This window comes from Podarcis vaucheri (assembly GCF_965113315.1).
Source record: "Podarcis vaucheri genome assembly, chromosome: Z".
NCBI lineage: Eukaryota > Metazoa > Chordata > Lepidosauria > Squamata > Lacertidae > Podarcis > Podarcis vaucheri.
Genome location: NC_138758.1, coordinates 29,860,629 through 29,873,014, shown reverse-complemented (window position 1 = coordinate 29,873,014; position 12,386 = coordinate 29,860,629).

The window sequence follows — 12,386 nt, the reverse complement described above, 5'->3', positions numbered from 1 at the left end:
AGTGTAGTTCGATCAGAGTGCAGAAAGGTCTAGTGACACATTCCGAAGCAGCGTGATAACAGTCCCCTCCCCTCCCAAGAATCCTGGGAGGTGTAGTTTGTTAAACCTGCTGAGAGTTCTTAGAAGATCTCCCCCCACACTTCCCCACTTCCCTCTCAAAACGACAGTTCCCAGAAGGATTTAACAATCTCTCCTGAGTGTCTTCTCACAGGGAATTGCAACTCCAAGATGAGAAAGGGAGTGGCGTTCATAACAGCACCCCTACAGCTCCCAGAATTCTTTGGGGGGAAGCCGTGACTGTTTTACGTGGTATTAGGGCACTGTGAATGTATGGTGTGCATGTGACCAGAGAGAGATCCTCTTGTCTTTCATCATGGGCCTTTCTTATTTGGGCCACGCACCTGCTCCACAGACATCAACTGGTTTAGTGACAGGAATGGGAGTCAGGAGCAGGTCAGCAATAACCCACATGGCTTCAGTGAAGATAACTCTTCATTCAGACTCAAGACAGCTCAGGAGGCCAAGCCTAGTGAACACAGCAACTGCCCAATTGAACTTGCCCCTAAGTGGCAGTTGCTAGCAGCAGCACCACCTTGTGCCAAAGGCTGAGGGGGCCCAATGTTGCACTATGCGGTTACAAGGTTGGGTGCTGTGCCAAGACCCTTTTTGCTGTGCACTGGAGCCCCCTGTGGTCAGTAGAAAATGGGGCACCATGCAGTGCCCCCCAGCAGAGCGTCCCACACTCAGGAAAAGGCAAGGGGCCATACCATGCCCTTTGCTGGAGCACCCCGTTCCACGCACACCCCGGAGCATCCCATGGTTGGGAGGTCAAGCACTGCGTCACACTCCAGAACACACTGTGCCACTCCCCCTCCCCCAAAATATTGAGGGGGCCAAAAACTGCTCAGCGTTCCTGGTTCCTAAGACTAAAGGTCCCCACCTTCCTACAGCTCTCTAAGTCTCCTCTCCCCCAGTTCCTTCCCAAGTACTCTGAGGCTCCTTCATGTTGCATGTCTTTGTTCTGCCTGTTCATGCCTCTTTGGGTTCTGGGAGACCAGCAGGGAGGAGAGCTGGTTGCTGCAGAAGAGGGAGAAAGGCTGGCTTCCTCACCAGCATGACACACTTCTGCTTCTTGGGCTCCCTCATTCCACTCTCCTGTTTCATTCAGCTTCTGCCTCTGATTCTGGACTTCTCTCAGCCGCAGACTCTTCCTGCTCAATAAACCCTGTTACCTCTTCAGCTTCGGACACCATCTCTTCCCAATCTGCTCCCTCTGACCACTCATCATCATCCCACTACCAATCCCCCAGCTCTGAGCCAGCCTAGCACATTTAGTAAAGGTAAAGGGACCCCTGACAGTTAGGTCTAGTCGCAGACGACTCTGGGGTGGCGGCGCTCATTTTGCTTTACTGGCCAAGGGAGCCAGCGTACAGCTTCCTGGTCATGTGGTCAGCATGACTAAGCCGCTTCTGGCGAAACCAGAGCAGCGCACGGAAACACTGTTTACCTTCCCACAGGAGCGGTACCTATTTATCTACTTGCACTTTGACGTGCTTTCAAACTGCTAGGTTAGCAGGAGCTGGGACCCAGCAAAGGGAGCTCACCCCGTCACGGGGATTCGAACCGCTGACCTTCTGATTGGCAAACCCTAGGCTAAGTAGTTTAGACCACAGCTCCACCTGCATCCCTAGGACATTTAGTTGCTGTTCCTTTTTACTCCTCCTTCTAAGGGAGACCTGATCCTGTGTATGGTGTTGTAAATAAAAATATGCCCTTTTCCCTTATGGGGTATCCAAGAGCCCATATAGAGTCCTTACATAGGTTCCCTATTGGTAGGAGAAAATAACAGAGGCCAACCAGAGAATATTGAGAAGCAAAGCAGCTAGTAAGCTTGATCTTTGTTGATCTGTTGCAACAGGGTACTCCCCTCACACGCAGGAGAGGAAGAGGACCCAGAACAATGGCCTGCAAGGCCTTATAAAGACACTTGAAATTCCCCTTCTCTAGATCAGGACCACCCCCAGAAACATTATGCATACATCACAGAAGGGGTGTAACCTAAGACCACCCCTCAGATACATCCCACCTACATCACAGAAATTTAAATGTTGTTTTTCTCTTCTCCTTGTTTATCTCCTGTCTAGCAGGTTACTTGATTGGATTTTCTGGGGAGCCTGGCCATTCTTTTGTAATGCTAAAATACTTATTTCCTGGGCCAGGTCACAGGCTCACACCTTATTCAAACACAGATTAAAGGAAGAGACAATGGGGAGGCTTTTCCATTTTTAACCTTGCAGAGAAAGGATTTGGTCAGTTTAGGAATCAAAATGGTTCCAGGTTGGCCTTCCTGTACTGATCTATGTATGTGCAGTTATGAACATTACTATATATCTAAAACCATAAAATTCCTATCACAATGGAAATGCTTCAGCAGCTTTCTTCAAACTGGTGCCCTCCAGATGTTTTGGACAATGACTCCTATCAGCTCCAGCAAGTTTGACAATGCTGGCTGGTCCTGGTGGGAGTTGTAGTCCACATGTGGAGGCCACTAGAGTTTGGCAACAGGCAGCTTTAAACACTCCAGACTGCTGCCAGCAATCTTTAAATTATTAACTGTGAGAATATGTCACTTTTTAAAATGTTTTTTAAATCATATTTTAAATTATTTTGTTGCTTTGTTGTTTTTCACCCTAGGGTCCTTTGGGGCAGAGGGGGTTACAATGGGATAGAAAGGTTAACATAAATGGTGATGGTGATTATGTTTTGGGCTGCAGTTCCCAACAGCCCCAGTCAGCTCAGGAGGATCCCACCTTCGTCACCAGTGAAATATACTCAGAGTCGAGAGTGGATTTCATGCTCTTTATTCAGCTCATAGTGGTGAGGAGGGAATGAAAGTCCCCTCAAAGTATCTGCTTTATATAGTTACTGATTCTGCCTCTCCTGCTGGCCCCTCCTGTTCTGTGGGTCTCACTGCCCCACTGTTCCCTTGGGACTCCTCTGACCTGTCCTCCTCCTGCTTTTCTCCCGGGTATCGGCGCCGTATCTGGTCGCAGTAGCAGCGCCAGCATTGCCCCCCATCCGTTAGCACCTCGTACGACACAGGGCCAGTGACCCTGGTGACTGTGGCGGGTACCCATGCTGGGCCTGCCCCAAAGTCCTTTGCGTACACTGGGTCCTGGGCCATGAAGGTCTGGGGGGTTCCTGCCTTCCCCCCCCCCCACTATTTCATCCTGAGCTCTATCAGGGTGAAGGCGGTCCAATCTGATTGCAAGGCACTGACCCATTAGTAGTTCAGCGGGGCTCCGGCCAGTCGTTGAGCTGGGGGTGCTGTGCTGTGCTAGAAGGAATATGGCAAGGCGGTACTCCCAATCCCCTTGTGTCATGCGGCGGAGGGTGTCCTTGGTGGTCTGCACCATGCGTTCTTCTTGGCCATTGGTGGCAGGGTGTAATGGCACCAAACGGATGTGGCGGATGGCATTCTGCGCTGTGAAGGTTTGGAATTCTCCTGACGTATATGCGGTCCCGCTGTCAGAGACGAGAGTGTCAGGGAGCCCGTGGGTTGCAAACAGCCTGCATAGTACCTGGATCGCTGCGGACATGGAAGTGTACGGTACCAGTGTGACTTTCAGCCATTTGGTGTATGAGTCCACCACTACGAAGAATGTTTTCCCCTGAAAGGGGCCAGTGAAGTCCACATGCAGGCGTGACCATGGTGCTCGGGCGGACTCCCAGGACTGGACTGGGGCCCTTGGGGGATCTGGGCGGGATTCTTGGCAGGCCTGGCAGTGTTTGACCCAGGCCTCTATCTCTCTGTCGATCCCCGGCCACCACACATAACTCCTGGCAAGGGCCTTCATTCTCACTACCCCTGGGTGTGTGTCGTGTAGGGCTGTGAGGACCTTTTTGCGGTGGGGCTGGGGAACAACAACCCTGCTTCCCCATAACAGGCACCCCTTGTGGGCCGACAGTTCATGTTTGTGGGTTGTGTAGCTGGCGAATTCTGGCCCGGGGCTGCTGCTGGGCCATCCCCTCCACACCAGTCCAGGACCCGGGAGATGACCCTATCTTTCTTGGAATGGTGTGCAACATCTTGTGCCTGAATGGGGCGGTCAGGAAGCAGCTCCAGGCTCATAACCTCTTGTGCAGGTGCTGGGTCGGGGCCTGTTTCCGGTAGTGGTAGCCTACTGAGTGCGTCCGCATGGCCCATCGCCTTCCCAGGGCAGTAAATCACTGCATACTGGTAGCTGGCAAGGAAAATTGACCACCTGAGGACGCGAGGAGACAGCACTTGGGGGGTCTGCTTTTCGGGGGCAAACAAGCCAAGCAATGGCTTGTGGTCAGTCACCAGGGTAAAGGGCCGCCCATACAAGAAATAATGGAATTTTTTTACTCCCTTCACGATTGCCAGACCCTTCTTGTCGATTTGCGAGTAGTTCCGCTCGGTTGTGTTGAGTGTCTGGGAAAAGTATGCCAACGGTACCTCTCTTCCATCCGGGAGTTGGTGTCCCAGGACAACGCCGATGCCATAGGACGAGGCGTCACATGCTAGCACCACCGGCAGCCTCTCGTCAAAGTGTGCCAAGACCGAGTTTGAGACAAGCAACTCCGTGACCGCCTGGAATGCGGCCTCCTGGCGCTGGCCCCACACCCAAGGGGCCCGCTTGTCCAGGAGTCTGTGCAGGGGCTCCGCTACCGCCGCCTTGTGGGGAAGGAATGGTAAAAGTTCAATAGTCCTAAGAAGGCCTGAAGTTCAGTCTTGCTCTTGGGCGCTGGGGCATCACAAATGGCCCGTACCTTGTCCCCAGTCGGGTGGACCCCTTCTGCGTCCACCATAAATCCCAGAAAGTCCAGCTGAGGCACTCCTAGTAGACTTTTTTCCCCACTTCACCTTGAGACCCGCCGTCTGGAAACAGTGCAGAACGGTGCAGAGGCGGTCCTCAAACTCCTCTGGTGTGGGCCCAGCAATCAACACATCATCGAAGAAGCGGGTGACGCCAGGAATCCCTTTAAGGAGAGAGTCCATTAGATTATGGAATATGCCTGGTGCCACACTGACACCGAATTGCAGCCGTTTTACCCTGAACGCACAATCGTCTGTGCCTCTGCTGTGGCCTCATCTACTGACAGCTGTTGATATGCTTGGGCCAAGTCCAGCTTGCCAATTTTTTTTGACCCATGGCAAGGACATGGCTGACCACTGGCACTGGGTATGCGTGGGCCGTGAGGGCCTTGTTTATGGTATATTTGTAGCCTGCACAGATGCGGACCGAACCATTAGGCTTGACGGGTGTGACGATTGGGGTTTCCCAGGGGGCATTAGGCACCGGCTCTAGCACTCCTTGCTTCACGAGCCGGTCCAATTCCTCGTCTATACGAGGTTTCAGGGTGAATGGGACCCGGCGGGCCTTGAGCCTAACAGGTCGTACTGCGGGGTCAAGCTGTAGAGCAATGGGGGGCCCCGTATACTGTCCCAATTTCCCATCGAAAACACCCGGAAATTCCTTGCATATGGCGCCCACGTCCACTTGTAAGCTAGTGTGGTTCACCCCAGTGATGGCTAGCCCCAGCGGTCCAAACCATGCCAATCCCAGTAAGCTAATGTAGGGGCCCTTGACCACAAGCAAGTCCAGTTGCTGCGTCCGCCCTCGATATTGCACCCTGAAGGTCCCCACCCCCATCGTGGGGACCTTACGTTTCTGGAAGTCCCGGAGGGTGAATGGGGCCAGCCTGAGTTTGGGACCCCCACTAGGACACAGTTTCCTTAAGGTCCTTGCCGAGATTATGAATAGAGTTGAACCCGTGGCAAGCTCCATGAGGCAGGGGCCCCCTCTATCCGTACCTCTACATAAATTTTCTCTACGTTGGGGTGGGGCAACTGGTATACCTGGAAGTCTGTGAGCTCCGTCGAGTTGCCTTGGTGCATTGGGACCTGGGGCTCTTGGATCGGTCATCTGATGCCTGACGTCGGGTGGGCTGAGCCCGACACACCCGAGCGATGTGTCCCAATTTTCCACACTGCCTGCACTCTGTGTTGTGGAAACAGCAGGTCCTCCTCTCGTGATTCTCCCTGCAGCTTACGCAGTTCCCTCCTTCTCGTCGAGGCAGCCGTGGTCTGTGTGCTGCTTGAGTGCGCTGCTGTACTAAGTGCACCTCCTCCCTGTCAGATCCTGAGTCGTCGGTGAGGTCTTCGTGGTGGACCCTTGGTTGGGGCGACAGGCTCGGCCGTGCCTCTTGCGTTGACCTCTCGGCAGCTTCTGTTGCCAGGGCCTCCTCCTGGGCGACCTGGAATGCTAGGTCCTTCTTAGCGTAGAGGCATTGTTGCAGCTTCTCATCCTTCAGGCCACCGACGAGGCGGTCACAAAGCATGTTCTCCAATTCTGAGAAGTTGCAGAACCAGGCGGCTTGGCGGAGAGAGGTCACAAACCCAGTTATGGTTTCCCCAGGGGCTTGCCGCTTTGCGTAGAAGGCATTTCGACGAGCCACCACTGAGGGCTGCGGCGAAAAGTGCCCCTTCTGCCGTTCCATTATTGTTTTGTATGGAACAGTAGCGACGTCTTCAGGCGCAAGGAGAGCCCGGACGATTTCAAACATCTCCTCTCCACAGACGCTGAAGAATATTGCCCTCTTCTTGGCATCTTCTTCGTCGGTGACCCCTTTGGCTTCTAGGAAGAAGGTGAAACGGGAGGCATACGCTTCCCAGTCTCCGGATGCTGGGTTGAATGGCGAGAAGCTGCTGTCGGTTGCCATTCTGAGTTCCTTGGGTCCCAGAGCTGAAGCCTGGATACACGGTGCGAGGCAGCGGTATGGCAGGTGGCGGTGCTGCGGTGCTGTGTGTGGCAGTCAGCTTAGCAGGAGCCCACCTTCGTCGCCAGTGAAATATACTCAGAGTCGAGAGTGGATTTCATGCTCTTTATTCAGCTCATAGTGGTGAGGAGGGAATGAAAGTCCCTACATTATTTACACAATGGGCTGCACGTGATTGGCTAATTCCGGAATTCTCCTATAGGCCAATCAGGTTGTGGATTCACTTCTATCTGAAGCTGGATTGGGTGGCTCCTGCCGACCAATCATACTGCTGCATTGTTCTAGGACCAATCAGACTGCTGCATTTTGGATCCTATTGTTCTAGGACCAATCAGACTGCTGCAGTTTGGATCCTATTCAACTCAGTACATAGCAACAGCTATATATGATAGTAGGGCTGATGGAAATGTGGTCGTGCTGGCTGTGGCTGATAGAAGCCCAAACATCTGGAGGGCACCAGGTTATGGAAGGCTGCACTTAAGTATCCGTCTCCTCCCAGGTGCCTTCGAGACATTGTTCAACTACAACTGGGCTGATGGGGGTTGGAGTCTACTAGCGTCTGGAGAGTGGCAGGTTTAGGGGAGGCAGCTTTGAGAGTTCATTCAGAACCCGTAGCATGCTAATTTTTTTTTTAATGATATTTATTGAAAAAAGAATTTTTTAAAATTACAAAGAAAAAAGACAAAATTACAAAGAAAAAAGACAAAAACAGAAAAATAAAAAAAATAAAACCATCATTTTCAAATTCTCCACTTTCATTACCTTCTTTCCATGACCTCCTCCTCCTCCCATCTCTTGTATCTTGATTAATAATTGTCACAGCAAATCCTTTCCATAATTCATAATATTCTGTCATTACATTACCTTACTCTATTTTCATCTTATCTTATAGAAAACCTTAAAACTTAAGACTTAAATCTTATTTTTACCAGCTTCTCATAACCATTACCTTTTTACCTAATTCTTTAAACATTTTTACAAGAGCCAAGTAATTTAATTTCAACATTTTTCCAACGTTCATAAAACATTTCTGATGATAAAAAAGAGAATAAAAACAATCCAATCTTCTTCCAGCGTCCCCTCCCCCCGGTCCCGGGATTGTCAGTCCTTTTTATCCCATTAGTCTGGCACATTAACCTGGTGATCTTATATCCGAGGCCTTCAAATCTCTTCCATGTCCCTTCCGCAGCTCTTCTTCATATTTTCCTTTCACTCGTGGGAACTCCAGCTCAGAACCCGTAGCATGCTACACCTCCCATACCCTCCAACATTTCTCCAATTAAAATAAGGACGTCCCATTCCATAATGATAATTTTACTATTTATACCCCACACATCTTTCCGGGTTGCCCCAGCACTCCGGGCAGCTTCCAACATATATAAAAACACAAGAAAACATTAAACATAAAAAAAACCTCCCTATACAGGATTGTCTTCAGACAGCTGGTGGGCTGGGTAACTTCATACCCTCAAGCATTTCTCCAATAGAAATAGGGACATCCTAAGGAAAAGCGGGACATTCCAGGATCAAATCAGAAACCAGGACAGCTTCACTAAATCTCTGATAAATAGGGACACTTGGAGGGCCTGCGCCTCCTACTGGGGAAGCCATGACAGTTAAGAGTGGTGAAATGGCAATATACCTTTGTGGTGTAAATACTGATAATATTCACAAAGGATGACTATTTAAGGCAATAGTCATTAAAATAAATAAATATTAAACTAGAACATACACTTCAACGTGTACACACAAAGTAGAAACCGGGCTTTATTTACAATCCTTGGGGGGAAATTCTTGTTAAGTGTTGGAGGGTGGTAACAGGTAACATTTTTTAATGGATTTGTTATATTTATAAATATCAGGATATTGTCCTTGAGGTCTTACAATATTCTCACATAAGAGTTTACAAAGGATTCCAAATGACTACTAGTCATGATGGTTATATGCTACCTCCGGTATCGGAGGCAGCATGCCTGTTGCTGGGGATCACAAGCAGGAGAATGATGATGTGATATCTCCGTGTGCTACTTGAGGGCTTCCCATAAGCCACAATGGGAAATCAGGCACTAGACAAGACAAGTCTTTTGGTTTATCCAGCAGGCATCATCTTATGCTTATGACCACTGCATAGGGAATGTCTGCACTGATGGCTTAAACTAGGATTAGATAAATATATGGATAAGGCTATCAATAGCCATTGGTCATGATGGCTGTATATTACCTCCATGCTCTGAGGTGGATTGCTTAGAAGGAAGGGAGTGCTGTTGAGTTCATGTCTTCTTGTGGCCTTCCCAGAGGCATCTGGTTGGCCATTCTGGGAAATAATACACTGACTGGATCAGTTAAGTCCTTTGAACCAGCAAGGATTTTATGTTATACTGTGCATTACCAGTCAAGGGCCCAGCTTCACAAGATGTTATTTGTCCATGGACGTGCTGCTTGTAGTAAACTACCCTTTGGGGCAGGGTGGGGTAAGCAGCCAGGTTGGTAGCATGTTCTGAATTGCAGCTTTGCAGTTCCTCTCTCCAGAATAAGAGAGTAAAGGTTAAGCTCACTTATTTAAACACATAACCAACGTCTTGTGCAATTTGGCCCTGGGAAATATACTACTAAGAAGAGAGCAAACAAAATTATGGCTCTGAATTTCATTCTGACCACTTTAGTACCAGGGCTGTTTTCATAATGTAAAGCCTATGCTGGCTAGAGCATACATTTGACTGTGTTAACAGAATTTACATGGTGTGCAAACGGTGGACGAGAGGGTCAAAGACACATGAAAGCAGTACAGTGGTACCCCGCAAGACGAACGCCTCGCGAGACGAAAAACTCGCAAAACGAAAGGTTTTTTCATTTTCGAGTTGCCTCCCAAGACGAATTTCCCTATGGGCTTGCTTCGCAAAATGAAGCTTGCCTCGGGGACAGCGGGTCTTCTCTTTTGAAGCAAGGGGCGGCGGGGAGATCGCTTCTCCCCACCGCCCCTTGCTTCAAAAGAGGTCCGGGGGCTGCCCCCGGACCTCTTTTGAAGCAAGCGGATCGCTTCTCTCCGCAGCCGCTTGCTTCAAAAGAGGTCCGGGGGCAGCGGGAAGCGCTTCCCGCTGCCCCCGGACCTCTTTTGAAGCAAGCGGCTGCGGGGAGATCGCTTCTCCCGGTGCTCCGAAGCGGGGCGGGGGGGCGGGAACACCTTCCCCCACCGCCCCGCTTCAGAACGGTGCTCCGAAGCGGGGCGGGGGGGCGGGAACACCTTCTGAAGGCTGGCGGGGGGCAAAAGTCTTTGTCCCCCCTGCCTGCCTTCCCAGGGGCTTTTAAATCGCCCCGGACAGTGGAGAAGTCCTCTGCTGTCCCGGGGCGATTTTAAAATGCCGCCCACCAGCATTTTAAGATTGCCCGGACAGCGGAGAAGTCCTCCGCTGTCCCAGGGTTTTTTAAAATGCTGGGGGTGGGAAGAAAAGCCCTTGTTTCCCCCCCCCCCCAGCCTTCAGAAGAGGTCCGGGGACAGACTGTCCCCGGACCTGGTCTGAAGGCGGTTTCCCTAGGAACGCATTAATTGATTTTCAATGCATTCCTATGGGAAACCGTGCATCGCAAGATGAAAAAACCGCAAGACGAAGAGACTTGCGGAACGAATTAATTTCGTCTTGCGAGGCACCACTGTACAGGCATATCTCAGAGATATTGTGTTCAGTTCGACCACAAGAAAGCAAATATCACAATAAAGTGAGTCACACAATTTGTTTTGGTTTCCTAGTGCATATAAGTGTTGTGCTTATAGTCTATTAAGCCACATCCCCTTGGCCGCAGAGGCAGGAGGGGGGAAACCTGGCTCCAGCCCTAGCCAGCTCCACTCCTTTGGCCAGAAGAGGGGTAGCGGTGGAGGGTGGGCTTTCAAGCAACTGGGCTGCCTGCAGCGGCACCCACATCCTTATAAGCAGCAATATCTGCAAAGCACAATAAAATGAGATACGCCTGTAATTAGGCTTATAGTCCTATGGATGTTTTCTTGGCAGCAAAAGCCATTGTTTCTTTGTTACTCCACAGGGGGATGGAATATTGGGAACTTGCTTCTGTAGAGCAGGCATAAGCAAACTTGGCCCTCCAGATGTTTTGGGACAACTCCTCCCATCATCCCTGACTACTGGTCCTGTTAGCTAGGGATGGTGGGAGTTGTAGTCCCAAAACATCTGGAGGGCTAAGACTGTCTATGCCCACAATATTATGTTGGAAGACTGGGAAAGGTTATGGAAAATTGACTTTAAAATTACAGATTGTTCTTTACTGAAAGAAAACTACATGAAAATGATGTATAGGTGGTACATAACACCAGTACAATTAGGGAAAATGTATAAAACGGGCTCAAACCTATGTTGGAAATGCAAGGAAAAAGAAGGGACTTTTTATCATATGTGGTGGGATTGCAGTAAAGTTAAAATGTTTTGGGAAATGATATATAATGAGTTAAAGAAAATGTTTCATTTAACATTTGTGAAAAAACCTGAAGCTTTTCTGTTAGGGATTGTGGGAAAAGACCTGCCAAAGAAATTAAAAAATATTTTTATGTAAGTAACAACGGCAGCAAGAGCACAAGGATGGAAGAATGAAGAAATCCCGACAAAAGAACCGTGGCAAGAAAAACTGATAGATTATGCGGAATTGGCAAAACTGACATACAAACTACGTGACAAGGATAACAGTGACTTTAAAGATGAATGGGAACCTTTTACAAAATATTTGAAGAAACAACGAAACGAACTGGACTCTTTGGCAGGTTTTGAATAAACATTCACAAAATCTTTATTGGTAATATATAGATAGACAAACTGAGGATTTTTACAATTTTATAACATGCAGATAAAAATATGTGTTGAGAAACCAGAGAAAGGAGCTGAGAGAAGTCGGGGGGTGGGGTGGGAGGGTGGCTTTCTGTCTGGGGGGGGGAATGGGGGGGGATAGTGTGGATGATGTATCTTTGTTAAAATTAATATGTTGAAATTCCTAATAAAAAAGACTGCCTATGCCTGCTATAGAGGTATGAGATTGAGAGGCAACTGGCCTTGCCTCCCCACCTACAACAGTCACACAATAATTTCTGCCTAGATACCTCCTGGTCTGCCCATTGGGGCTGAATGTGCCCTTTCACTGCCTAGCTTTCCATAATCTTCTGCCATAGTACCTCTCTTTCCAAGGCTGGGTTTTACCAGGAGAGGGATATCTCTGCAGCTCTTCACTTCATTGGAGTGACCACTTGCCAAATGTGATCTTCTACAACAACCATTAAAGGTTTTAACAATAACAACCAAATATCCTAGCAGTGTGGAATGCAGAAGTCTTGTGCCTTCTTGACTGGAAGGTTCTCAGATAGATGTTTTCTTGGCTTTTAGGAGGCGAGGTTCTAGGCCTTTCATCACAGTCATTAATGGAGAATTGGTTTTATTATTTTTCTTCTTCTGCTTTTTATTGTTGTTTTCACTGCTGTTTTATTTTATATTTCCGCTTTAAAATATTTTATTGCTTTAATTTAATTTTAATTGTTTAGTACTAATTTTATTAGTCAGTTAGGTAGCTTTAGCTGGAAGGAAGAGAAATCT